The 27,349-nt window shown below is 43.1% G+C and overlaps 1 protein-coding gene across 3 annotated transcripts in view; it reads right to left on the reverse strand.

Annotated features, from left to right (window-relative positions):
• The window catches only part of PLCB1 (phospholipase C beta 1), a 497,312-nt gene that overhangs the window by 232,951 nt on the left and 237,012 nt on the right, over positions 1-27,349 (reverse strand). The gene's annotated exons all lie outside the window — the stretch shown is intronic.

Below are 27,349 nucleotides of genomic sequence, written 5' to 3' on the forward strand. Positions count from 1 at the left end.
GAAATTTAAACAATAAACATTCACTTTACATTGAGATTCTATGAGATCTCTCTTTAGTGACAGTATGAGCAAAACTATATACAATTTGTAATACAGTAGTTGAACACCTCTCTAAAATGTACAGTGGTATCTCGGGTTAAGTACTTAATTCGTTCCGGAGGTCCATTCTTAACCTGAAACTGTTCTTAACCTGAAACACCACTTTAGCTAATGGGGCCTCCCGCTACTGCCGCACCGCCAGAGCACGACTTCTGTTCTCATCCTGAAGCAAAGTTCTTAACCTGAAGCACTATTTCTGGGTTAGCGGAGTCTGTAACCTGAAGCGTATGTAACCTGAGGTACCACTGTATTGCAAACTTTTCTGATACAAGATAGCTATAAAAAGGTTTCACCCTAGGCATCAGCAACTCCACCCCACCCCACCCCCCAAAAAATCATGCATGTAATTGATAGGTCTAGGTCATGGGTGTCAAACACAAGGCCCGTGGGCCGAATCCGGCCCGGCAGACTTCGTCATGTGGCCCGTGTAGCCGCCAGCCGCCAGCCTTCACCTTTTATTCTCGCTTTTTTTTTTCCTTCAGCGCATGCGTGGCAGCCTACAAGCCAGAGAACGTCTGCCCTCTAGCGGCGCCGGCCATTCTACACAGGAAACCTCCACTTTAAAGAGTGGACACATAGTCCTACAGATACAACCGGCCCTTTGAGGGTGACCAAACTGCTGATGCGGCCCCCGATGAATTTGAGTTTGACACCCCTGGTCTAGGTGGTCTGAAAGGTAATGTGGCAACTCTTCAATTCCCCTGGTAGTATGTAAACATAACTCTCTCTCTCTCTCTCTCTCTCTCTCTCTCTCTCTCTGTGTGTGTGTGTGTGTGTGTGTGTCACTAAAATGGATAGTGCTGTCTATAGCCATCCCTTTCTTTGCCTTAGTCCCACATGGATGGACTTGATTTCTATTTCAAAGCTTTATTATCTGACAAAGAAAACAGAATAAAAGCCATTCCTGTTCAACACCACTACAACAGACTGAGGCTGCAACTGTACAAACACTTACTTGGAGGTAAGAACTACTGAAGTCAATGGGGTTAATTTCAGAAATGTATGGGCCTGCACTGTAAATATGTTTTTAAAAAATAAGAGTTTTAGAGCAATCTGTAAAATACTAAACCTTCTAGTAGTAGAGCAGGTATTCAACAGAGGACCTGTTTGCAATATATGAAGATGTTTGTAGTAGGGGTTTCCCAGGCAGTCTCTCATCCTGGTTCTTCAGCCATGTTTAGTTGTTGTACTTTGTTTTAGAGATAGTTCAGGCGTGCACAATTTTCTGGGTCAACTAACTTAGCAGGAAAGAACATTCCCGCAGAGTCCTTTTGTAATGGGTACCATCTTCACAGTGGAGTGATAAAATGCTGCTTTTGCCAATGCTACTAGACTGAGTCCTGGGATACAGAGCTCGGTCCATAAGTACACGGCTGCTTTGTGCTTGATTAGTTCTCTGAGAATATGTTAGCAGAGGGGCATTAGGCAGCTGGCATTAGACACACTTTTTAAGTTCAAAAAGGAATTTCAAAGCCACTTCAAAGTCCCCTTCTGCCAGACCCCAATCAAACAGAACAAAGGGATGAGGGCAACCAGTCAAAGGTGACCTCCCCCACAAATTATATTTCTTAAGTCTTTTGTGAGCTGAGCCCAAAGGCACAATTATGATATTTTCATCTGTTACCAATTCTTTCTTTACTGATTAAAAAAAAACATTTGTGCAGGGGAATTAACTGTGACAACACATCCTAGAAGAAATGAATCAGTGTCTTTGCAGTAAGAAATATTAGGTGAATATCCTTCGCTGGCTACAAAGATCTGTTAATTATGCCCCTTAACATTTTCTGCAAATACAATCCAGGCTTAGTCATGCTCAGAGCAGATGCTCTGAAATCAATGGGACTTATGGTAGTTGTGACTAACTTAAGCCTGGCTGGTTTAAATGGGTCTGCTTTATTTATTTATTGCACTTGGATCCTGGTCCTTGGCTGAAAAGGCTCCCAGAGTGGCTTGCCTATACTCAATTAAAGCCAGACAGTCCCTGTCCCCAGAATTGCAAACTAAAAAATACAGTCTTCAAAGGAAAAGAGGAGGGAGGGAAAGAAAATTAAGGTGCCAAAGTTAAACAAACGTTCTCATAATCACCAGCTGGAATGGAAACTCTAAACACAACGAAGGCTTAGATCCTAACTTCAATTAGCTGGAAGCCGATGCGCCAACTCTAGGGGGTGGAGGTGTCGCCAGCCCCCTCAATAATCATTAGCAAGGGGCTCAGCCCCCCTGAGAGGTGGAGCCACGGTCATTGAAGCTGCGTGGTACTGGGCAAGCCCTCCTTCTGAAGACAAGGCGTGACGTCATGCACACACTGCACCACTGCCACCAATATTCGGCCCAAGGCAGCGCCTCTGGCTGGGAGTAAGTCTCACTGAATTCAGTTGCTTAGTAATGAGTAGACTTGGTTAGGCTTGAGTTCTAAGTCTAGAGCTGACCCGATCTATCCTGATGGATTAAGAAGAAACCCGCAAAAAGTTTATCAGTGTACAGTGGTACCTTGGGTTACAGACGCTTCAGGTTACAGACGCTTCAGGTTACAGACTCCGCTAACCCAGAAATAGTACCTCGGGTTAAGAACTTTGCTTCAGGATGAGAACAGAAATCGCATGGCGGCAGCGGGAGGCCCCATTAGCTAAAGTGGTACCTCAGGTTAAGAACAGTTTCAGGTTAAGAACAGACCTCCAGAACAAATTAAGTTCTTAACCCGAGGTACCACTATATTTTCTTGTAATAGCTTCTACTCGGTATAAGTTACTACTTTTGCAATCCTGTCCATGTTGGTTCAGAAATACCGTTGTGTACAATGGGGCTTCTTACTTCCAGCAAAGCCTAAGGCTACAATTTTATACGAACTTACTAAGAAAAAAGCTCTCCTCCCCTTCCAATTTACTTTCAAGTAGAACATAGATAGTGCTGAATTGCAGAATGCTAGTTTATTTGTTCCTAACTTATACTGCAAGGGCGAGGAGCCTGTTTTGGTCCAAGCTTCCCATTCCCAGGCCAATCTATGAAAGTTAACGATGATCTCAATGGCAGCGTCATTCCTAATGCTGCTGTTCCATTTTGAGCAAGCATCGTTTGATTTGTTACATGTCATTTACAGCTGGTGGTGCAATGTTTAAAGTAATTGATGTCATGGCAATGCTTGTCATCAAGACATATTTATCAGTGGAGACTTGCAGCTGAGGAAAGCTGTATTAGCGTCTTTAGTGTTTTGTTGGGGAGGTGAAACGTTTTAACAGACCCGTACTTGATATACGGTCATATAAAAAGAAACAAGCAGAGTGAAACACTGTTCAGGTTAAGATAAAACTGAGCACATGCAGTACAGAGAACCGTACACTGGAAAGTAAAGGAAATATCTAGATATAACCAGTACTAAGGGTTGGGTCAAAGTAAAGGGACTTGATTTAAGGAAAAGATTAAATTAATGGTTTGTCGTCAGAAGCATCAGTGTCACTGTGCTGTCAGGTAAGGAATGTCCAGAGTGAGGAATTAGCTCTTTATTGCTAAAAGTACCATTACAAATCAGGGAAAGGCGTTTCCACCAGTCCTCTCAGCTGCTCCTAGGTGTGCACCTGATGAGGCAGTTGCTGCAACAGAGAAGCCCCAACCTCGGCTTATGTATCTTCCTCACCCAAGCACAAGCAGGTGAAGACTGGCTGTGAATGCAACCTACTTCAGCTCCTCCCTCTTCAATCCTCTTCTGGTCCTAGAAGACAGTGGAGCAGGAGAGGTGGGAGCAAGAGTGGGAGGTGTGGAAGCCCTTCACTCTACACCAGACTGACCCATCTCTCGCTCCTCCAGCACTACTTCTTCACTCTCCAGTCCTGCAGCTTCTCCTTGCCTCTGACTCTCACCTCTTGGCTGTTTTCCCCAGACACAGCTGTCCATTCTTTGGCGGGAAACTCCCTTATCCCAGAGCCATTTCCCGCTGCTGTCTCGGACTGATGATGTCCCTTAAATTTCCCAGGTTTCAAAGGAAGCAGCTCCTCTCCCTCCCTCCCTGCCGGCCAGGAAGGAGGGAGGCTCCAACTGTGTTGCTTGGCTGCGTTGCTCACCCAATAAGGAGTCTAAGAATGACTGGGGGGTGGAGCTTGCATGCCTTGCACCCAGCCATGTTGCCTGGGGACTTGCCTTTGCTCAGCGCTTCCCAGCGGAGAGGTGACAGTGGTTTTCCTTGCTGCATCCCCTTTGCCGGGTTGCTGCGCTGTGGGAGCCAATACTTGAGGCTTTGTTTGGCTGCTGGCTGGGCTTTCTGCCTTTGGCTCGGAGGGGCTCAGAACTTGAACATACCTGTGCTTGGAATCAGATGGATACGTCATCGACGTCCCACTCACCCTTGCCAGGGAAAAGGTCTGTCTGGAGCGAGGGGCACATGGTGGGGGGAAAGGAAACGAGTTGGTTGACAAAAATCCCTTATTTTGGCTGCTAATCCCTTATTTCCGAGGCTGCTGGTCCCTTATTTTCAAATCTGTAAGTTGACAGCTATGGCCCCAGATCACCAATCCCTTCTTCCAAGGCAGTCTCCCACCTTCTCCCAATGCCCACCCATCAGAATTTAGAATCCAGCCACCAGTCCTCAGTGTCTAGCCAGTCTCTGAACAACAGACTTAGGGTTCATCCACACTTACCTTTCCTCTGCACTTTCCAGACACGGCCTGCGCTTTAAAGCTCCATGTCCGAGCACTCTTTTTCTTGCATAAGAGCTTTCCTTGTGAAAACCTGCTCTTTAAAGCTGAATCAGAACAAACAGCAATTCACAGAAACCCCAAATTGCCATTTGTTGTGCTTTAAAGAGCGGGTTTTTGTGGGGAAAGCTCAGGGGCAAAAAAGGGAGGGCATTTGAAATGCAGACCTGTGCCTAGAATGAGCAGGGCAGAGGGTAATTATGGATAAGCCCTTAGACTGCAGTCCTAACCATATCCAATCAGAAGTTTCACTGAATTTGATAGGGCTCATTCACAAGGAAGTGTGATTTGGACCACAAAATTCACAAAAGAATCCACTGGATTTAAGTTAGTCATGGATATTTTAAATTCTATTGATTTCAGTGGGCCAGCTCTAAGCATGGCTAAGTCTGGATCCAACCCAATGATGACAGCGCCCTAAAGCAGAATGCATTAAATAATATTCTAGTGTCCAGACAAACACTCACAGAATGAAAAACACTGGGATTAGGAAATGCCATCAAGCGAGCTGCGATTGTGGGAGTTAATCAATGAAGGCATGACACTTCGGATTGGGTACATGACAGAGAAGAGCAAGAGCTCAGCAAGTTAATCTGAACAAAACAAAAAAGAGTGATGACGCACATAAACAGCAAAAGCCTGGAAGCAAGAAAGCAGCATGGAAAGCCAAGGAGGGGCCAGGGGAGCGAAAGGAAAGGTGATAGAAAATCTATATGTGAAGGTAATGATGGAAATCATTTCAGTGGAAATGGATTCTGCTGTTAGAAAAAAAAATGTGCCGGGTAACAGAGATAGAATACTAAACACAATAGAACTGAAGATGGGAACAAACCAATGTTGCTGGGAAATAAAATTGGATATCAGGGAGCAATTCAGTATAAATGGGCACAAAGGACAAGATTTAGATGCATTCTAATTATCATTTGTTATCATGCTTTCCACTTAGCGAAGCCTGGCAACACAACTACTCATTTGAGCAACACTACTAACATCCAGCTAGGTCAGTCCTATTTATAAATATTTGCACAATGAAAGTGCCAATTTTAATGCTCACATTTTTTCTCTCTGCACCACTTTATATAAATAAGAAGAGACTAAAGGTTCATCAAATTTATCGCCTCATGGCTTTCTATTCCAGGCAACACATTTTCAGCTAAAACGTATTATCGGAGATACTGTGGTCTCAAGTGTGCTTTCATGGAAGTTTTGCACTGTCCAGACTGCATAAACTACATTTTCAGTTCAAGGGCTAAAACAGTTATGTAATGTGAAGAGAGAAATGGCTGTCGTTGACTCACAGCAATACAAGAGAAATAAGGATGTATGTTCGCCCTCTATGGCCCACATCTGCCCACATCCACGCCACCATCTTAATAACAGCTTAGTGACATTAAATCGCTGGTCCATTGCAAAATGTAATACTAGCAGTTAACATAGGGATAGCCAGGTGTTGCAGGATTTTAGTTCCCCTCATACACACATATCTCACCAGTTTGGGCAATGGGCTGTGGAAATGGGAGCTGGAATCAAACATCATCTGGCACTATATTGGCTACTCCGGAGATGGTATGTTCCAGTGGTAAGTCAACAGATGTAACCTTGCCTCTGCTGGTGTGATGGCCTGGGATTCGGACTTGGAGGCTGAACCTGAGGAATCCCAGCCTGCACAGGAGTCCCCGCCTCCAGAACCAGCTGAGCCGGGGCTGGGGCTGGGGCTTGAGCCTGAAGGGTCCCCACCTGTGCTGGATCCTCCGGTGCAGGCACCAGCTGAGTCTGCTCTGGCTCCTGAAATGATGGAGGACCCATTGCCTGCAGGTGCTCCGCTCACAGCCCCGTCAGGGGAAGCTGAGGTTGCCTCTGGGTCTGGTAATCCTCCAGCCTCTCCTGAGCTGCAGAGGCTCAGGGCAGAGAGGCGGAGGGAACTAAGTTCTTGCAGGAGGAGTGCTCACCTCCAGGGCAGGAGAGGCGAGTCACCAGAGGATCGGGGCTGCCCTATGCCTCGGGGCAGATAAAAGCCAGTCAGCCCAGTCCCAGGTTGCAGGAGCAACATTGTTGGTAGCCTGTTCCTGCCTGCACCCTGTCCTGCTCTTCTGCCAGAGTTCCTGACCTCACCCGACTCCCTGCCTTGGACCCAGCTTCAGCTCTGACAGACAGCCTCCATACCGCAGCCTTGACCTCGGACTGGACTCGGACCTCACCGCACGGTTAGCCCTCGGGACCAGCACAGCTGCAGAGACAATTGAATTATTGCACTTTGCACGTGATCCATTGTGCAAAATTTGTTAGGCGTGGGTCTATTTCTCTATATCAATTTTGCTTGTTTTTACCCATTATTCTATACCTGTATTAATGAAGGTTTTTAAAAAATAATTTTTTAAAAAAATCCCAATATATATTTCAATACATATATAAATGTGTATTTTCTTTCAATCTACCTAATTGGAACGAACATTTTGATAGATTTAAACTGCCAAGAATGTTGCACTGGTGACATTCAGAAAACTACAAAGTCTTCTGGATAGGTAAGTTCCCAGAGATGTATTTCTTCAAGGGGTTCATATCAGAGAATTTTTCTATAAGAATTCACAAGTACCGGATTCTTCAGGTATCCCCAGTTGCCACAGAAATTGTTTTTGTTCTGTTTTTTTGTTTAAGGGGGAAAAGTTGTGTAAGGCAGTTCAAAAATACACATTGCAATTGTAAAGGCTTCTTCGTCTGTAATTGCAGATATTCTGTTTACACAATGGAAAAAACATGTATATCAGCAAATAAAAACATCTTGACAACTGTAGTGAAAGACACATTTCCAGCAAGTTGCAACACATTATCCAACCCTGTGCATATGTTTGTATAAACACTAATGATCAGTTCAGCATGTTAAAGAGATGGTGGGGTTATATGTACAAGGATCCCAAATCCCTGCAGTGATACATGACTGAAGCACATATACACATACAGCATATGACCAAACCAGCCCTCCTTCTTCTTAATTTCACTACTTGCACCAAGTCGGTATCTTTATGTTTTCTCTGGCTGCCTTTCACCAGCCCAACCTAAAGTATTCACTGAACTGGGTAGAGAGGTGTGGTATTTAGGTGCGGCAAGAATAAGAAGATCTCAGACTATGCTTCTCCAGAACAAAATATACTTTTGCATAAGGTTCTAGTAAGTCAACAAGTTAAATGGTTTTTTAAAAAAAGAAAATGTGTGTCTGCTTTAAAGCTAACTTGGCAATATTCATAAGAGCGAATCATCATTTGCACCATCACCATCATAATCCAAGACTGTTTCGCTAACCAAGCCAATACTTTTAAATTTGCACCTCTCACTTCAGCTTCTGGTTCAGGGTCCTTTCTTGGTTCCTTCCATTTAATTTTTTTAACGTCCTTTGGACTTCTGACCCACCTGTGCAAGACAGTCTTTAAAGAGAAGACCAGATGGTTTTGACTGCAAAAACTGGAAACCAAATACAAACTGGATGAAAATTCTATTCTTTCACAATGGCTACATAGCCAGGGCCTCTGTAGCGCACTCACTAAATTTTGTAATAGGATACTTTAATGTGTTTGGCAGTGGAAATGCAGTTGCAGTAATCTCCACTGGGGCGCAGAGGGAATAATTCTGCATCTCATTTTATAGCTGGGCTGAAACACTCCGTATGAAGGTCTGACTAACTGTAAGCTACTGTTGCAGATAAAACGATGACAATAAATGCATTGTGGCACCTCAAAGACTAACACATTTATTCTGAAATAGATTTGTTCATTTTTATGGTGCCAAAAGGCTTACTTTTTGCTGAAATTGACTCGCTTTGATTACCTCTCTAGAATTTATTGCAGATTATGCATTCAACCAATATATAAAATCTAAGCTATTTAAATGATGAGAAATGCAGCTATAAGCAGAACATAGGCCTGGAGTGGTTACAGGTATAATGACGCCTGTGATGTTTAGTAAACAATGAAGTTAATTTGGTTAGCCAGTCAAGACTATGGGTTGCATTCAATAGCGCCCTGCACCCTGGTGGATGGCTCTTTGATCCTCCACACACACAAACAGGAGCAGTTCCCTCACATGCTCCCTCAAATCTGCTCCAGAGGATTGGGGGATCTTGTGAAACCATGGTGAGTGGAGTTGCAAGAGGGAATCAACAAAATGTGTCCCTCTCCCCATTCCACTGACAAAAGCCTCCACTGAGTTCAAAGACCCCTCTGCCAGCACAAAATATACCAGTGGATACAACCCAGCAGAACACAGTTGGATGATGATGATAGGGATGGTGATGATTAGCTCTTATGAGTATTGCAAAATTAGCTTAAAAAAATAGCAGTTTCTCAAAAAAATATTTAACTTGTTGGCTTACTAGAACCTTATGAAGAGTATATTTTGTTCTGGAGAAACATATTCTGAGAACTTGTTATTTGCACCTCTCACTTCCGCTTCTGGTTCATGGTCCTCTCTTGGTTCCTTCCATTTCAAATTTTGAACTTCCTTTATACAGTGGTACCTCGGGTTACAGACACTTCAGGTTACAGACTCCGCTAATCCAGAAATAGTACCTCATGTTAAGAACTTTGCTTCAGGATGAGAACAGAAATCATGCTCCGGCGGCGCGGCGGCAGTGGGAGGCCCCATTAGCTAAAGTGGTGCTTCAGGTTAAGAAAAGTTTCAGGTTAAGAACGGACCTCCAGAACAAATTAAGTTCTTAACCCGAGTTACCACTGTATAGTACTTCCTATGTAAGACAGACTTTAAAGCGAAAGGCAAATTGTTTTTGGTTTTAAAAACTGAAAACCAAATACAAACTGCAGTTAACACAGGCACTTATGTTAACCCATCCCCTCCCACAATGCTAACAATTCCAATATAAAATGCTGCACAATGGGTTCTGGTAACGCTGGGCTGGAAAGTAGCTGTGTGAGTGAAGTCAATGTTCCCAGAACGGTATGTGAAGTAGTTATGTCCGCAAACTCTCCTGCTGTTCAAATAGTATTATGAATCTATTGCAGCACATTTTGCTACATTAGGATAGCTGGGGGAGAATCCTGAAACTATGGCACGATAAAGTATGTATTATTTACTGCTGGGCTTACAAGGCTAAGTCTTTTAAAGTTCTGTGCCACGATGGATAGATATTGGAGCAATTCAAACTCCAGTGCTAAATCTCACTGCCTCCATTCTGTTAGCTCATAAATTCTGTAAATCCAGCTAATTTATGGAGAAGAGCATCAGGGGTCATCTAATGTGAATGGTTTAAGCACACAATATTTGCAAATACCAAAGGTTCTCTCTTTTGCTCAGTATAATCAACAGGAGTTTGTCAGAATAACAAACCTTATCGACTGCAAAACAGACCCATTCAAGCATTCATTTTGCTCTATCATGGCAGTAACTTGAAATGTCTCAAAGAAATTTAATGGAACTTTAAGAAAAAAGCTTCCACCCAGTAAAAAAATCTTCAACAAACGGTTCTGTTTTGCGATGGCTCTTTTATTCCAGATTTGGAAACCAAAATTGCCTTGCCCTGCAGTCACCTTTGCTCAGCTTTGTAATGCGAGGAAGCTTAGTGGGATGTGACTTTCTCCCGATATTGAGCTAAGCTTGTTAAACTGCATGTTTCCAGGAAAAAACGATCCTGACAATACAGCTGGCTTCAAATGCACAACAGTACTTCATTTTCTCATAATCTCTTCTGTCTGTTTAGTGAAACAAACCTGTAAACAAGTGCCAGAAGCAATGTAACCCTGGTCCTCAGCAGGTAAAAGACGCTCCGTTTTCCAGCACATTTCTATCACAGCCTTTTAGTTTTACAGCAGCAAGCAGTGCCACCATAAACACACTGTTCTTGGGGAGAGTTGGCAACCCACTAGGTTTAGATCTGTGCTGTCTAGCCTTGTCCCTTCTGATCAGCCAGCTTCCAGGAAACATAGCCTGAAGGATATCATGGGCCTGTGAGGCCATCTTTTATCACTAATGGCCTCTTTTACTTTTAAACCAGGATCTGCTGTACATGCTCCTGTCAGTGCAGCAGCTTCTCTATAATGTGGAAAACTGTCTACTTGAGTTATAGTAGTCAGCCATCTCTCAGCAATTAGCACTGGGATAATGTACAGCAGCACACAAAGGCCTGCAGCACATGAGCTCCAAATATCTGATTCTTTACTGGACTAGATATGTGAGAGCAGGGATAAGGAACCTGGTGTTCTTCCGTTGTTCTCATACTCCCAACTGCCCAACCAGCATAGTCAAATGACCACGCAGGGGAAACAGGGCCAGCCATTGTTCTGTGAACCGCCCTTAGACCTCTGGGTATAGGGCGGCATATTAATAATATTGATAATAATAATAATGTGGAACACCCATATCATGTTATTTTTGTTACGGAAAAGGAGCAATGCGGCCACGAGCTGCTGCTAGCTTGGAAGCAAAACATAATGGGAATGTTGGGTACTGTTCCGTGGGAAACAAAGGGACAGTCTTTTCACAGTGCAAAGCACCGGAATTAGCTCACAGTGTAATATGAGCTGTACAGGAAGTATGGGAGGAGTTTGTCTCTCTGCTGTTGGAGTTTGAAGAGAGCAGACGTGTTTCTCTGTAACGCTGCAAAGACAGAAATAAAGGCATGTAAATACGTTTCTGTCTATCTCTTTCCCCTGCCCCTGGGGGGGGGGCAGGAAAGAGTGGTGTGTTCTTCTCATGCTTGAGGAGGATTGCCGATCGCGACCTTGCCTGTGTCTTGCCGGGAATGCAGACAGGGAGGTCAACTGGTGATTTAAGCCGGGTGCCTGGAGAGTGGCCAGTTTCTCCTGAAGGCAGGCTTGAATCCCAACAATTTTAGGTGTGTGGTAGAGGGAGGGTGTGCCTGACCTCTCCTCAACCATGTTCAATGAGTTGTTGCCTGGGGAATATGTCTGAATTGGGCCTATACTGAAATGCATGGTGTAACTACATATTTATAACAGGAGGGGGGGGGGAACTTGCTATTCCCCAGCATAGGATTTCAGGACAAAATGACAGATATGTCATTCAACCCACTGCTGTGGTCTATTGTTGTTGTTTAGTCGTGTCTGACCCTTTGTGATCCCATGGACCAGAGCACACCAGGCACTCCTGTCTTCCACTGCCTCCCGCAGTTTGGTCAAACTCACGTTGGTAGCTTCGAGAACACTGTCCAACCATCTCGTCCTCTGTTGTCCCCTTCTACTTGTGCCCTCAATCTTTCTATGGTTATGGAGAAGGCAGATATGAGTTACCAAGGTATCTTGGATGCTGTGTATCCTATTTCAAATTTCTATCTGTTGCAGAAACATGCATGGAAAATTATACACCTGACATGACAGTATAAACAAATGCCCCTAATCCAAAACAGACTTGCATGCACAGGAAAAGGTTTACAGTGGTGCCCCGCAAGACGGATGCCTCGCAAGACAAAAAACTTGCTAGACGAAAGAGTTTTCCGTTTTTTGAGTCGTTCCGCAAGACGAATTTCCCTATGGGCTTGCTTCGCAAGACGAAACGTCTTGCGAGTTCTTGCGAGTTCATTTCCTTTTTTTTTAAAGCCGCTAAGCCGTTAATAGCCGCTAAGCCACTAATAGCCGCTAATCCGCTAAGTCGCTAATAGCCGTGCTTCGCAAGACGAAAAAACCGCAAGACGAAGAGACTCACGGAACGGATTAATTTCGTCTTGCGAGGCACCACTGTATTGTGTACAGAATGTGATGGCAGGGTGGTGCTCACAAAGACATAAGCAAGCTCAACAGACTGCTAAGCCAGCAACAGTAAAACCAATGACATTATTGTGTCCATTTCCACGCTTGTGTGTGTCTCAGCAGTGTGCATACTGCTGTGGACCAACAGTGTGTTTGTTCCTGTATACACTGACAAAGCTCAGGGGCACTGAAATGTGTTTGTCCTCTTGAGATTAAAGTGTCAGCCGCTCTAAAGAAAACAAACTGGCCATAGCCTACTTTCTGATCAGCCGCCAGATAACTTCTATTTTGACCTTAAACAAAAATAAAGAAAGCCTTGATCCTGTCACATATGAGGAAATTCTCTGCAGTACTATTTGATTTTTTTTAATATTTTTTAAAAAGTACACACAAACCCTGGCTTTAGAAAAAGGCTGCATCAGTCCTTTCTTTTGTAAGTGAAGAAAATTATCATTGGAAGGGGTATAAAATGAGTAAAGACTTTCAGTGCATAGTCAGGAAGAAGGGGAAAGGCAGGTACATCCACAATGCTTCTGTTTCACCCATCTGGTGGCAATATTGCACCAAGGCATTGGAAAACTCTTTTACACAATGCTAGTCTAAAGTGATACTGAGTTAAGTACATACACACTTTGCCATTAGAGGTAATGCTTATCTTCTAAAGTAGAAGGGGTTTGGGGGATGGGGTTACTACCTGAACCTAGGCTTACTTGCTTGGAAAGAAGTCTGACTGAGGTGAATGAGGTTTCATTCCAATTAAGGCTGAAATCTTATGACTCAAGGAGGCTCACTTTCAAGTAGACACGTTTAGGATTGTGATGGAAGTTTGCAGCATTGCAGCTCTAGGTTTAAACGATTTGAAATCTTGCAGGAGATAAGAATGCGTTCTAGATTTAAAAAAAATATTTCTACATGCCACTTTTTAATTCAGCATTTAAATGTTCTCAGCACAGTGGTTTCCAACACATCTGCTTCAGGCACCTCAACATTTCAAAATCATACCTTGGTCTAAGCAGTACACTCACACTCACACTCACACTCACACTCATACACAACCTTTGAGAGGAACAGAATGGGAATGCACACTATGTATGGGACAAGAACATGCCTCATCTCAAGACTACTGTCCCTGCCCCCCCGCAAGTACAGTGATGCAACCTATATTCAAAAACTCCAGGGTTCCAAACAGAATTTATTTCAATCTCTGGTCCATATTGAAAATTTGGTATAGAAGGCAAAACTAATGAATACAACAAGGGTTCATAAGCCAGGTCTTTGGGCACGAGTAAATTTTCAGAGCTGCCTCTGCCCTGTTGAATCTTTCTTTTCAGAACAATGGGTTTCTGAGAATGCTGATAACTTTCTGTGAGATCTCTACCACCCACACAGAACTACAGGTTACAACCTGATTCTATCAATGTCCAGTTGCAAAGGGAATTCACTGCTCCTACAACCCATTTTTTTCATAGTCTAATCATCCATAACCTTTCACATTTTCTGTGCAGCACAGAATCATAGAATCATAGAATCATAGAGTTGGAAGAGACCACAAGGGCCATCGGGTCCAACCCCCTGCCAAGCAGGAAACACCATCAGAGCACTCCTGACATATGGATGTCAAGCCTCTGCTTAAAGACCTCCAAAGGAGGAGACTCCACCACACTCCTTGGCAGCAAATTCCACTGTTGAACAGCTCTTACTGTCAGGAAGTTCTTCCTAATGTTTAGGTGGAATCTTCTTTCTTGTAGTTTGGATCCATTGCTCCGTGTCCGCTTCTCTGGAGCAGCAGAAAACAACCTTTCTCCCTCCTCTATGTGACATCCTTTTATATATTTGAACATGGCTATCATATCACCCCTTAACCTCCTCTTCTCCAGGCTAAACATGCCCAGCTCCCTTAGCCGTTCCTCATAAGGCATCGTTTCCAGGCCTTTGACCATTTTGGTTGCCCTCCTTTGGACACGTTCCAGTTTGTCGGTGTCCTTCTTGAACTGTGGTGCCCAGAACTGGACACAGTACTCCAGGTGAGGTCTGACCAGAGCAGAATACAGTGGCACTATTACTTCCCTTGATCTAGATGCTATACTCCTATTGATGCAGCCCAGAATTGCATTGGCTTTTTTAGCTGCCGCGTCACACTGTTGGCTCATGTCAAGTTTGTGGTCAACCAAGACTCCTAGACCAAGAGTCTTGCCCACCACAGCAGTCTGAGGGGGAGGGATAAGAACATCTACCATAGGATGTGAAAAGGCCGTGTTTTCAAATGGGGGTTTCAAGAGCTACATCCAGTAGCCTGGTTCACACATCATACATCAAATGCATGAGCATATATGCTCCAGGAGTAGTTCTTGTGTCTGCTGTTCTCCACCTGGTTATTCTGCCGCTGCAGTGTGCTGAGCTAAACCAAGGTTTGGCTTACTGCATGATCCAAAACAAATGACAAAATTGGATTGCAGCTCATGATCTGGGGAGAGCAAAACCATGAGCCCTGGGTTGGATGACGTGCTAACTAGTTCAGTGCAGCGACAGAATGCCTGTAGAGAACCAAAGTCCCCATGATCTCCTCTCTGGGAGCTCACACATGTATGCGTTCAGGCTAACACATGGCTTAGTTTAACGTGATGTGTGAACTAAACCAGTGTCTGAGATACCAGGTGGCAAACCTAGCCGAGATCCATGAAAACCTGACAGGTCCATAGAAGCTTACAGAGACTTCAAAAATGATTCTAGGTTGGATTTAACTTTAAATCTTGTTGTGTATTCAGTGCATCCTCCAAGAAGTCCTTTCCAAATCGCTTAAATTTTTCAATCGCTTAAATTCTTTAATGAGCATGCAAAGCTCAATTAAGGAGTCAAGCAAGTGGACTGAAAAATCTCACAGTGGCTTATGACTTGCTGTCAGGCACTTCAGCATGTATATGCAAAACAAATACCGCTAGCTTCATTTAGTATTGACAACATTAAGTGCTTTAGACATCATGAGTCAATCCCTTGAGTGATCACTGCTGGTGCAAAAACCAGAAGAATTTAAAATATTTACCTTTATTTCCTTTTGCTTTTTAATCTCCCAGGAATCATTTACATACAGCACTTATTTACACTTCAACTAGAGGTGTACTTTTCCTTAGGACATCCCTATTTTCATCAGAGAAATGTTGGAGGGTATAGAGCTATGTGACCCCTAAGCCAAGGAGATAAGTAACTATACAACTTTTAAAGACATCTCAAGGCAATCCTGTATATGTCAGGGTTTTTTTTAATGTTAAATGTTTTATTACGTTTTTATATATATTGGAAGTCACCCAGAGTGGCTGGGGAAACCCAGTCAGATGGGCAGGATATAAATAATAAAATTATGATGAAGAAGAAGATAATAATGGAATAGGACATCCCTATTTTCAATGGAGAAATTGGAGGGTATGAACGTTATTAACAGTCCTTCCTTGAAAACAGCTGTCATTCATAGAGTCTGCTTATGTGACAACACCGGCTGGTTAAAGCAAAGGGGGACATGGCTTTAATATTTATCTTTGCGGTCTCTGCTGGGTATTGCTGAGTACTTTCCTCATCTCACAGAATTCCAGGTGGCATTGGATAGCTTAGCTCAAGCCACTGACATTTCCCCTGCCTTTTGCAGCACTGCTTGCTCCCCATCAGCCTGTGAACGGGAGCAGACAATTCTGGATTGTTTGCTTGAACACAGCATCATGCCTTGATGCCTTCTCCTTTGTGTTGTCACAAGACCTTGCCTGTTATGGCAGGCTTTTAATTATTGACTATTCCCAAGAAAATGAATTAAGCGAAAGCACAGAAATGCATCAGCTCAATGTCAGTTGCTTTAAAATCAGTGTTTTAATGATACCTAATAGATTTGTGCATTTATGCAACAATAGATGGAATGAAAAGTGAGAGTTTCTAATCAACTAGCAGATTTCCCTAGACAACCTCACCTGCTTCACCTCAGTTCTAGGCAGCGCTGCATTTACAAGATGGATACCTCTGGCACTCAAAGCTCACTAGGCCAGACTTTCACAACCTCATGCTCTCTACCCCTGCTGGCCACAGCTGGACTACAGCTCCCATGGCCCCTGATCTTTGGATACGCTGGCAGGGCGTGATGGGAACTGGAGTCCAAAAACATCTGGAAGGCATCAAGAAGAATGTTCTAGGCCAGGGGGCCCAACCTTGCACACAAAGTGGGCCACAAGGGCGCTTTGACGTGGAACCTGTGAGCTGACAAAAACTGACACCCCTTTTCCCAAAGCCAGCAAAGTGAGGCCAGGTTTTGAGAAGGAGGCGCAAGGGCTCTAGCAAGGTCCTAGAGTCCTCCCGCCTCCTTCTCAAAGCAGGGGAAATGCTAACTAGGCTTTGGGAAGGAGGCAGGAAGACTCTACAACCCTGTCAGAGACCTCGTGCTTCTTTTCCAAAGCCCAGTGCCTCCTCACCCAGCTTTGGGAAGGCAGTGCAAGGTGTCAAATGTTGCTGAGGACCACCAAAAAAAGACCCCGAGGGGCTCATGTGGCCCTTGGGCTATGTGTTGGACCACCCTATTCTAAGCACTCCAAGTCACCCCATATATGCACACTGAGAGACTGTATAGATTTACCACAAATCACTCTGTTTTCCCCGCAGCCTTCCCAACCATAATTTTTTATTGCCTTTTTAATGAATCAACAACATGACAATAATATTTCACCTCATTCATGAGCCCTCTAATCCACACCTGGCACCCCCAACTCATCACTAGACATAATTTTCAAAGGAAAAGGGGGGGGTTATGCTCATAGTTCATTAATGTTGCAGAGTGACTTTAATTTGTCATTCAAAGAGTTCCCTCCAATAATTCTTTTAAATGAAACACTGTATCTGAACACATTTTATGTCTATTGGAGGCAAACCTTTATTTTATTGCTAGATCTAACATGTTCTTTTCCTCCCAATGGGGAGGCTCAAGGTTCCCAGTACCATGGCACCTTGGAAGTCGAACGGAATCCGTTCCGGAAGTCCATTCAACTTCCAAAACGTTTGGAAACCAAGGCGCAGCTTCCAATTGGCTGCAGGAAACTCTTGCAGCCAATTGGAAGCCACGTTGGATGTTCGGCTTCCAAAAGAACATTCAAAAACCAGAACACTCACTTCTGGCTTTGCGGCGTTTGGGAGCCAAAACGTTCGACTCACAAGGTGTTTGGGATCCAAGGTACAACTGTATTGTCAAGCTTTACATTTATGTATCAGAGCAACTCTGAAAAGCTGGTGGCACTGAAAAACTTTCAGGATGATTTGAGGTGGGGTTGCACTCCTTCTGAGTGTGTCAGAGAGAGATGGAGAAAGAGAAGTGATTCAGATCAAAACTGCACAGCTGAAATTGTGGCATCGCCCATCAAAAAGGCTACAACAATGAAATCTATTTCTACCACCTTCCAGCCACTTACTTGAGCTGCAAAAGCCAACGAGGTGGATGGAAATCATGCACAACCCCTTATTACCGTTGAGGAGGCAGTATCTGCACAATGCTAGTGATCAGGTACACAGATATCAAACTGCTCAACCTCAGAAACACTCCACTACTCTCACAAACCAAACCCAGCTATTTAAAGAAAGTCTAATAAATCTTGAGATGGAACTTTTTTTGGAATCTTTGCAATGCTATAAGACACACACTGTTCACAGGACAAAAATAAATAAAAGAAGCAAAATGGTTCAATGTTTGTTACAAACACTAAAGATATTTGTCTTAAGAGTTGAAGGAAACACCACCAAAAACCAGGTAGTATTTGTCACTATGAAACCTTCAACACTTTTTTTAAAAAAAATACAATCTCAGTTGCAATGGTATGGATATATCCCTGTGGAAGCATCAAGCTCCCGTATAATGGAAGGAGAGTATTTTTAAAAAACCTCTGTCGCAAGTAAAATAAGACGGACTAAAATGCATCATGTCATGAGGGCACAGAAGAACAAAATTCACTGAATCACTGCATTGCCCGGGAAACAAGTATCTGAAACAATCTATTGCCACTGCCAGTCCTCTGCTTTGCAAAGCTCCACTTGCTTGAAGCCTAGGAAGTCTGGGCACATAATGGAGAAGGTCTTTACTGTTCATTGATGCCTGAAAGCACAATCCTCAGAGCTCAATTTTTCTCTGGTTTGTATAGTTCAGTACAAATACAGACTCATCTGAAGTGAAATAGCATCACCTGGAAGTTTTAAATCACATCTGCTGTTTTTGTTTGTTTGTTTTAGCGACTGCCTTAAATCTGATTGCATTTTCAGAATCCGTTGCTCACAGCATGAAAAAGAGAGAATACGGTGCAATGTATAAGCACTGAGTGAAGAAAGGACTTCAAAAGCATTTTAAATCCTACACATAGTACTGGGTAATGCCACTTTGCGGAGAAAAACTCAAACAGTTCAATTAACGTTTTCGCCTTTGTGTTGTAGCAGAGAGCAGATGAGAGATTCGCATATATCTGTCCTCTAAAGTGCTTAATACTGCATTATAAATGTTGTTTACTTGAATATTCTCCCTATTTCCTGTTGATTTCTGTAAAAACTTCAGGAATAAAACACAAGATGGATTCTTAATGCTGTAGATGTTTAAATGATGAAAACTAATTTGCAAGCTTCCCGCTGAGACACATCTGAATATTTAAAAATTCATTTGCTTTGAAGATTTAAAGACCTGTAAGTCTTTGATGATATCTTGATTTTTTAAAATTTGGTTTCATTATGAATGGAAATAATCCAAAACTTTTTAGTGTTAGATCAGCTTTTAGAGTGGGGAAAAAACATGTTCTTCAAAGCTATTGCTTCCATCTAATATTTCTGGAATACATCCATATGTACAGCTTGCGATCTGCTACAGTGTTTACGTTTTATGATATACAAATATGGATGCAACACACTACAATGCAGGCCATAAAATATTAATCTGATTCGTTCATATGGCACTGATGAAAGCAGAGGAAAAACAATATGGGTGCTGTCCGCTAGTTTCACGCACAAAGCATAATGTTGGCAAGTACAGCTTCAGTGAGCATATATTATAACCTCTGCTGGGTCCTACTCAAGCGAAGCACACACAACATCCATCAATATAAATGGAGGAAATGCCTAGTGTTCTTAAGCAGAAGGAAGGCTGCCAAGTCAAATGCATGCTGCGAAACAACTGGCCCTGATCGTTTCTCTTCTCATATGGCAGATACATAAGTCAACTGTTATTTTTGCATCAAGGGGCTATCACAATTGGCAATGTCACATTCAATTTGCTCAACAAGACTTATTTAGCTAGTACCGGAGTCTCATGTTGCACTGTAATCTTTGAGCCCAAACATGTCTTTACTGTTGTGTTTGTCTACCTACACAGGTTCAGACACACACCACACTATCATTTATCCTAACCACTGTGCAGAGCTGAAGCTGCAGCCTGAGTTTCCGAACACACAGCAAGCAAAACGTAGGTAATTTATTTATTCTGACATTATACAGTGGTGCCTCGCAAGACGAAATTAATTCGTTCCGCAAGTTTTTTCTTCTTGCGAGTTTTTCGTCTTGCAAAGCACGGTTTCCCATAGGAATGCATTGAAAATCAATTAATGCGTTCCTATGGAAACCGCTTGCCAGGCTGGCGGTGCGGAGAAGGGCTTTTCTCCCCACCGCAAGTCTTCAGGACAGGTACGGGAACAGAGGGGAAGGGGCGCAGCGCTTCTCCTCTGTTCCCGGGGCTTGCGGTGGGAGGAGGGTTTTTCCTCCCCACTGCCAACATTCAGAACAGCATTCTGAATGTTGGCGGTGGGAAGGAAAACCCTCCTCCCACCGCAAGTCTTCAGGACAGCCATCCGAAGGCTGGCGCGGGGAGAAGGGCTTTCCGCCCCACCGCCAGCCTTCGGAGCAGCCTTCCGAAGGCTGGCGCGGGGAGAAGGGCTTTCCGCCCCACCGCCAGCCTTCGGAGGAGGTCTGAGGACAGTGGGGAAGACGCGCTGCGCTTCCCCGCTGTCCCGGAGATTTCCCTATGGGCTTTCGTCTTGCGAAGGAAGCCCATAGGGAAATTCGTTTTGCGAAGCGCCTCCAAAACGGAAAACCCTTTCGTCTAGCGGGTTTTCCGTCTTGCGAGGCGTTCATCTTGCGGGGCACCACTGTATTTCCAAGCTTTCTAAGCAAGTGTCAGGTCCAGACAGCACACAGTGATTTAACATAAAGATATAACAAAACTGTTTAAAATAAAATAAAATGAATTTTAAAATTAGTTAAATGGCTGCATTTTTTTTTTAAAAAAAAGCATGACGAACTATGTTCAGTGCATGGTTAAAAGCAGACAATGAGAGGAGCCAAACAAACCGCTCTTGGAAGTTTTGTTCTGTAGTAATAGTGTCAAAATCAAAAAGGTCACATAGAGTTCTATTGTCGTAGATTTTCTCAGCTCTTAACACTTAAAATTTGATTCCATGATAAAGCAGCACCTGGAAGTAGCGCAATGGTCTGCCAATTCACAGGCCATTCCAAACCAAAGCTAAGCTCCTGTAATTGTGATGTGGCAGCCACATGATTTCTTAACTACACCTCTGAGAGCAGATGCTGCTACAAAGCCACACACTTAAATGCTCCATTGCAGCATGGCAAGCAGGTGTGTGGATTTTATAGGAGAAACAGAAGCAGTTTTAGTTGCCTAGAAGGGAATACAAATGTCTCATTTGGAATGGCGGCAAGCAAAGACTCCATTTTTGAAATTTATTAATATATTATTTAAAAGTTTTACAAATAACATATTTAAATGTACTGTATTTTTCTGTGTATAAGATACCCCCATGTATAAGACGCCCCCTATTTTGGGGGACTCAAATTTAAGAAAATGGGGGGAGATGGCGCTGTGTATAAGATGCCTCCAAATTTTTGACATTATTTTTTTAGGGGGGAAACCTAGTCTTACACCGAAAAATACGGTACTATGATTTTTATAATTGTATTTATAGTGTGGGGAGAAACTGAATAGCATAAGAACAGAAATCCCCAAATGGATGACAAAAAATGAACTTCTGCATCCTCATACATTATATCTTGAATGCTATAATGTTATAATGACACGGCAGGTGCTTACCTTTTTGTATCACAAATGCCCTTCTGTCTCAAATAATTATGATATAATATAAGCTCTCCTACTTCGAGGTTATAAAAGCCTCTCATTTGCAGTGCAATTGCTATTCTTTCTATCCCAAAGGACACAGATCCTGCTATCAAGTAAAGCTTTTAGGAGAAACATTTAAAGCTGGTGTTAGACTGTAGTGCTCTCAATCTATTTAAAACACACACACCACTTCCATTAAACCATTAATTGCTCACTAAGATTACTATCACTGGTATTTGCCTTAGAAATCCTCAAGGACTAGCATAGCACTCAGCTTTAGCCACAGTGGAACTTGATTATGAATGGAAGGGAAAAAAATATAATACTTAGTTCTAGAACCTCCACTAGACACAACAAAAAACAAAAACCTTTTCAAACGTTTTAACAGAATTGATGTGGCCTGTTCCTCACACAATGCTAAACCAGGGTTATAAAACCATAGCTTAGTATGTGTGAACCCAACCCAGCAGCTTAATTATGGTTTATTAACTATGGTTAAATGTCACTTGATAACTATGGTTTGTAGTTGCTGTATAAAATCTTAGTTAACATTATCCATAGTTTAGCATTATGTGTGAACCTAGACTTTCTCCTTAACGTTGGATAAGAAGCCATCATCATCCAATATCTACAGAGGTGTTCGTGAAGACGGGAAAAAGACTGAACCACTTCCAAGCCTCAGTTGCTTTTGCTGGCACTTTGAACTATTGTGTGACATAATAAATCAAGGTTTAAGTGATCACTCTGCAAAAGCCTCAGTGTTAACTATGGTTAACATTAACCATGGTTTGGTTTTACATGTGAACCAGGTTAGGTCTGTTCAAATATTACAGATTTTCAGCTTAAGTATGTTCAAACTCCTCTCTGTCCACAGTATCTATTGGCCTATTCATATCAGTAGGACTCACCTCCTAATATTAAAGCTAAGGTTGTTCACAGGTCTGTGGTCCAAATTTATAACTAATTTATTTAGCCTTGTGGGCTTTCCTCCACTCATTCGGGTGTAATGGGCAATCACAACCACCTCAAGCACGGAGAGAACAAATTTGTAATTTTTCTGAGAAGCATTCCCGATGCAATTTCCCAATTGAAAGCACTTGGGAAGAGGTATCACTAATAAATTAAAGGCAAAGTGTAAAGTCAGCATCACAGTACTTTCTCCACTTCAGCCATAACAATTCAGTGAAGGGGAACATAGGCTTTTTACTAATTAAGAAAAGCTGTGAGTAGGCACACAACCCCTTGTAAAATATTTTCACCATATTTTCACGTGGCTCCTCTAGACTGATATTGTTGCTGAGTGTGCATATTTTCCTCTTTTAGAAAATAAAAGGGGGGGGGGAGTTTTAAGTCTTTAATTAAGTTACTTATTCTGGGCACAGGGTCTGAGTGCAAATAAAATAAAATAGGAATAGCTTTTGGCTTTCGAGCCCATTTCCCTATGGATGGCAACTTAACATTGGCTCCTGTTCTCCTTAAGCCTCTCAGTAGTGCCACTTGTGTGAAGTGACTCTCCTAGACTTTTCTCTCCACCATTCTAGTACGTTTTTATCCACCCCTTTCCCCCTTCTGTGACACAGCTGAATTTTTATGAATGTTTGTGTTCAAATCTGCATGTTCAGTAATGGAGAGTCATTCCTTGAAAACCTAAGCCAACTGCATGAAAGTCAGTGCCCCCATCAATCAACCCGAACACCGAGATCCAGCTCTGAGGGCCTTCTGGTGGTTCCCTCATTGTGAGAAGTGAAGTTACAGGGAACCAGACAGAGGGCCTTCTCAGTAGTAATGCTCACCATCAGATGTCAAGGAAATAAACAACTATCTGAAGGCAGCTCTGTACAGTGGTACCTCAGGTTACATACACTTCAGGTTACATACGCTTCAGGTTACAGACTCCGCTAACCCAGAAATAGTGCTTCAGGTTAAGAACTTTGCTTCAGGATGAGAACAGAAATCATGCTCCGGCGGCATGGCGGCAGCAGGAGGCCCCATTAGCTAAAATGGTGCTTCAGGTTAAGAACAGTTTCAGGTTAAGTATGGACCTCTGGAACGAATTAAGTACTTAACCTGAGGTACCACTGTATAGGGAAGCTTTTAAAAGTTTGATATTTACTATGTTTGAAGTTTTAATTTGGTGGAAGTTTCCCAGAGTGGCTGGGGCACTCAGTCAGATGGGTGGCATATAAGTGTATTATTATTATTATTATTATTATTATTATTATTATTATTATTATTAATTATTATTATTATTCTGTCAGCTAGGATGGAAACCACACAGTTCCCTGCAGCCTTCAAAATCAGGTAGCTTTGCACACTTTCGTCTAGCACACACAAAAGACAAAGTTAGGAAGGCTACTTCAAAGCACATCAAAAACAGCAATGGTTTTTGATAGTGAAGAAAGCAAAACCAAAGCTTAATTGGCTCTTTCAGCTCAGCTCTAATACAAGGCAGCCCTAGCAAACATGGGAAACAATTACATTCAGTTGCATGCTCCCTGTCTAGCAGGCGGAATATTTCCCTGTTTCATGTTGCTGAAAACCAAATAATCCCTCTTTCCTTAGAAAGAAGTGAAATACAGCTCAAAGAGGGAATGTACATAGCTGCCCTGGAGTGCTCTGAATGACAGCTGCAATCCTGGCACCCTGTCAAGAAAGTATTCAATGGAGGTGCATTAACTTTTAGTTCTGAGACTCAATACTTTCATCAGCTAGCTCCTAATCAGCACAGAGGGCTAACATATGCTGACACAACTGTAGCAGCTTTGAAGAATACCCCAAAAGGGTCATGTTTATGCAATGTCTAACAACACCCCTCCTTAATACACATCCATGCTCTGATGGAAACAAGCTCTTCCTTTCATGTCTCTGAATGCAACCTTTGCTTAACTTCACAGAACCACATCAATAGCACATCGAGGTACTCTCGACTGGGGTTTTCTTCGCTTGTCATTTTGCCAACGTTCTCCCCCAATACCATGCCCTCTCTGGTTGAGAAACCCTTTGAATATTATTTTTAATTGAAGAGTACATCAAAAAGCAGGATTACTATTGACTTCTTTAGCATCATTTTGTATAATTACAGAAGGATAATTTCTGAGCTGCACAAATGATTCTGAAGTGGATCAAGCTGTGGGTCCAATTGATCCAGCAGCTCATCTCTAACAGCAGCTTGCTGAATCTAGAATCTCTTTCATTATAGACACCGGAAACCCTTTGGGCTTTGATGCACAGGTGGGTGGTTTCAGATTTAACCCTAAACTGATTTGCTTATAGACCGAATTTTGTTTCCTATTTTACAATGTTAACTATGTCCAAATGTGCTTGTTTACAGTAAAGCAGGCTTCCTCAGGCTGGTTCCCTCCAGATGTTTTGTATCGCCAACCCCAGCTAGCATGCCCAATGCTTTGGGGGGGGTGTTGGGGGTCTATCAACACCAGGAGAGCAGCAGCTTGAGGAAGGATGTGTTAAAGATTCAAAATTTTGAAACAAAATCCTCTAACAACCACCAGGAAAGAATTCAGCTCAGTGGCAGGCCAACTGCTTTGCACACACAAAATGTCAGGAGAAGGAGGGCAGGACAGGATTAGAAGCTGAGAGTCAGAGCATGTGCACAGACAGGCCATGTCCTGCTGCCTCTCCTCCCCCTCTGACTCTCAGCTTGGGCAGAATCCTGCACAGGGCTGAGCAATGCGCCAGACAGGCCCAGAGGAGAACTCCACTCCCTTAAGGTAGTCTTCATTTGCTCAGGAGGGATCCAGAGGGATGGGGCATACCTAGGGCTTAGTTTCAGCAATGCCTTCATTGTCGAACCAGGGACACTGCTGTTTTCTTGGGGCCCCCACCCGCTAATAGAAAGCTAATTGCATTTTGTGCCTTCCGTGTGTGTGCTTCCCCTGGGGCTGACCTGGCTTGTTGATGGCTCCATGACTCTACAGTGGTACCTCGGGTTAAGTACTTAATTCGTTCCGGAGGTCAGTTCTTAACCTGAAACTGTTCTTAACCTGAAGCACCACTTTAGCTAATGGGGCCTCCTGCTGCCACTGGGCCGCCGGAGCCCAATTTCTGTTCTTATCCTGAAGCAAAGTTCTTAATCTGAAGCACTATCTCTGGCTTAGTGGAGTGTGTAACCTGAAGCATATATAACCTGAAGCGTATGTAACCTGAAGCGTATGTAACCTGAAGCATATGTAACCCGAGGTACCACTGTACTTCCATCTCTTTCTTTCTTCTTCTTCTTCTTTCTTTTTTTGACGAAGTAATAATCATAAATAAATAAGAATAAAGATGTGCACCCACCCCCGAGACCACTCCATTGTAACTATCCAACCTCCCAAAATTTCAACACCTCTTGTGATGGTTTGACCCCTTTTGGTTTTAACAGTACAAATTCTACAAACGCCTTCCATACCTCCTCAAAATCATTTCTCCTGCATATTCCCCATCTTACCTTAATGGCACGTGTTAATTTATCATTAATAGCTATATCCCACACCTCTTTATACCATTCTTCCATTTTATATTCTGCTTGCCCCTTCCACTTCTTAGCTATCATAATTCGTGCAGCTGTCAATAAATTTGTGAGCAAGTCTTTCATAGCCTGCGAACCTTCTACCCCATCGTAAATTGATAATAATGCTACCTTTTTACTTCTGGTCAGCTTTAACCCAGTGGTTTCTGTTATCTCCTTAAACACCCTTTGCCAGAAAAAAATGTACATATTTCCATCTTCAAGGATGCTGCACTGGTGCAAACACGCCCAGCCTACTCTCAGGAGTGCTTGTTTGCTTGTCTAGTCCCCCAGCTCAGGACAATAACCACGTAAATGACGGTCACCACCCCACTGCTCAAAAGGAGGCATGCCCAGTGTTGGGACAATGTCTTAGCCTATACCTAGGCCTGTACCCTAGAGAGCTGCTATGAGCCTTCAAATTGTGTCACCTCTAGCTTGATCTATATTTAGGCACTGTAGTGGATTCTGGAACAAAGCCTTTGGCAACAATTGTGCTGCAAGTCCAAATACTGGATTATCAAGTGGCAGCTGGAACAGAAGGTCTCAGGATCCGTCCCTGGCATCTTCAGGTAGGGCTGAGAAATACCCCTGCCCAATTACCCAGAAAGCTGAGTATATCCAGTCAATATATGCAATACTGAGTTGAATGGACCAAGGACCTGACTTTGCATGAGTCAGATCATTCCTGTGCTTGTACTACGCAACAACAGAGTCAGGAGTATTAGCACGCCAGAGATGACTGACACAGGTTAGAATTATATCACATGGCAGGCGCCTGAGCATTGCATTCTTCTTCCCCAGAGAGCAGACTTTATTTGGTTCTTGGTGATATGCCTTCTTCCTCTAAACTATCCCTAGTACTCAATGTTAAGAGGAGTAGGCAATTGTCTCGTTTTCTTGGATAATGCAACTGCAGTTAAGGCCAAGAGTGGGTTAAGAGCTACTCAGAACATCCAAGGCCACTTGGTTAAACCTGCACTTCTACATACGAGTCTGAAATGTAGGAATGATAGGTTGCATACACACATTTAGATTCTATGAGATTTGCTCCAGGCTCAAGAGATGTTTTTGGCATTTCCGAATATTGCAGCTCACCTTCAAATGGGGCTGCAGTTTTGTAAACCCTGCGTCCAGCTCACCTCCCCAAATAACTCTTTCTCTCTAGGCATCAAGCCATAATTAAAATGACTTTTAAACAGTACGTCTTCTATAGTATTTTTCCTAG

Source organism: Podarcis vaucheri (assembly GCF_965113315.1).
Source record: "Podarcis vaucheri genome assembly, chromosome: 3".
NCBI lineage: Eukaryota > Metazoa > Chordata > Lepidosauria > Squamata > Lacertidae > Podarcis > Podarcis vaucheri.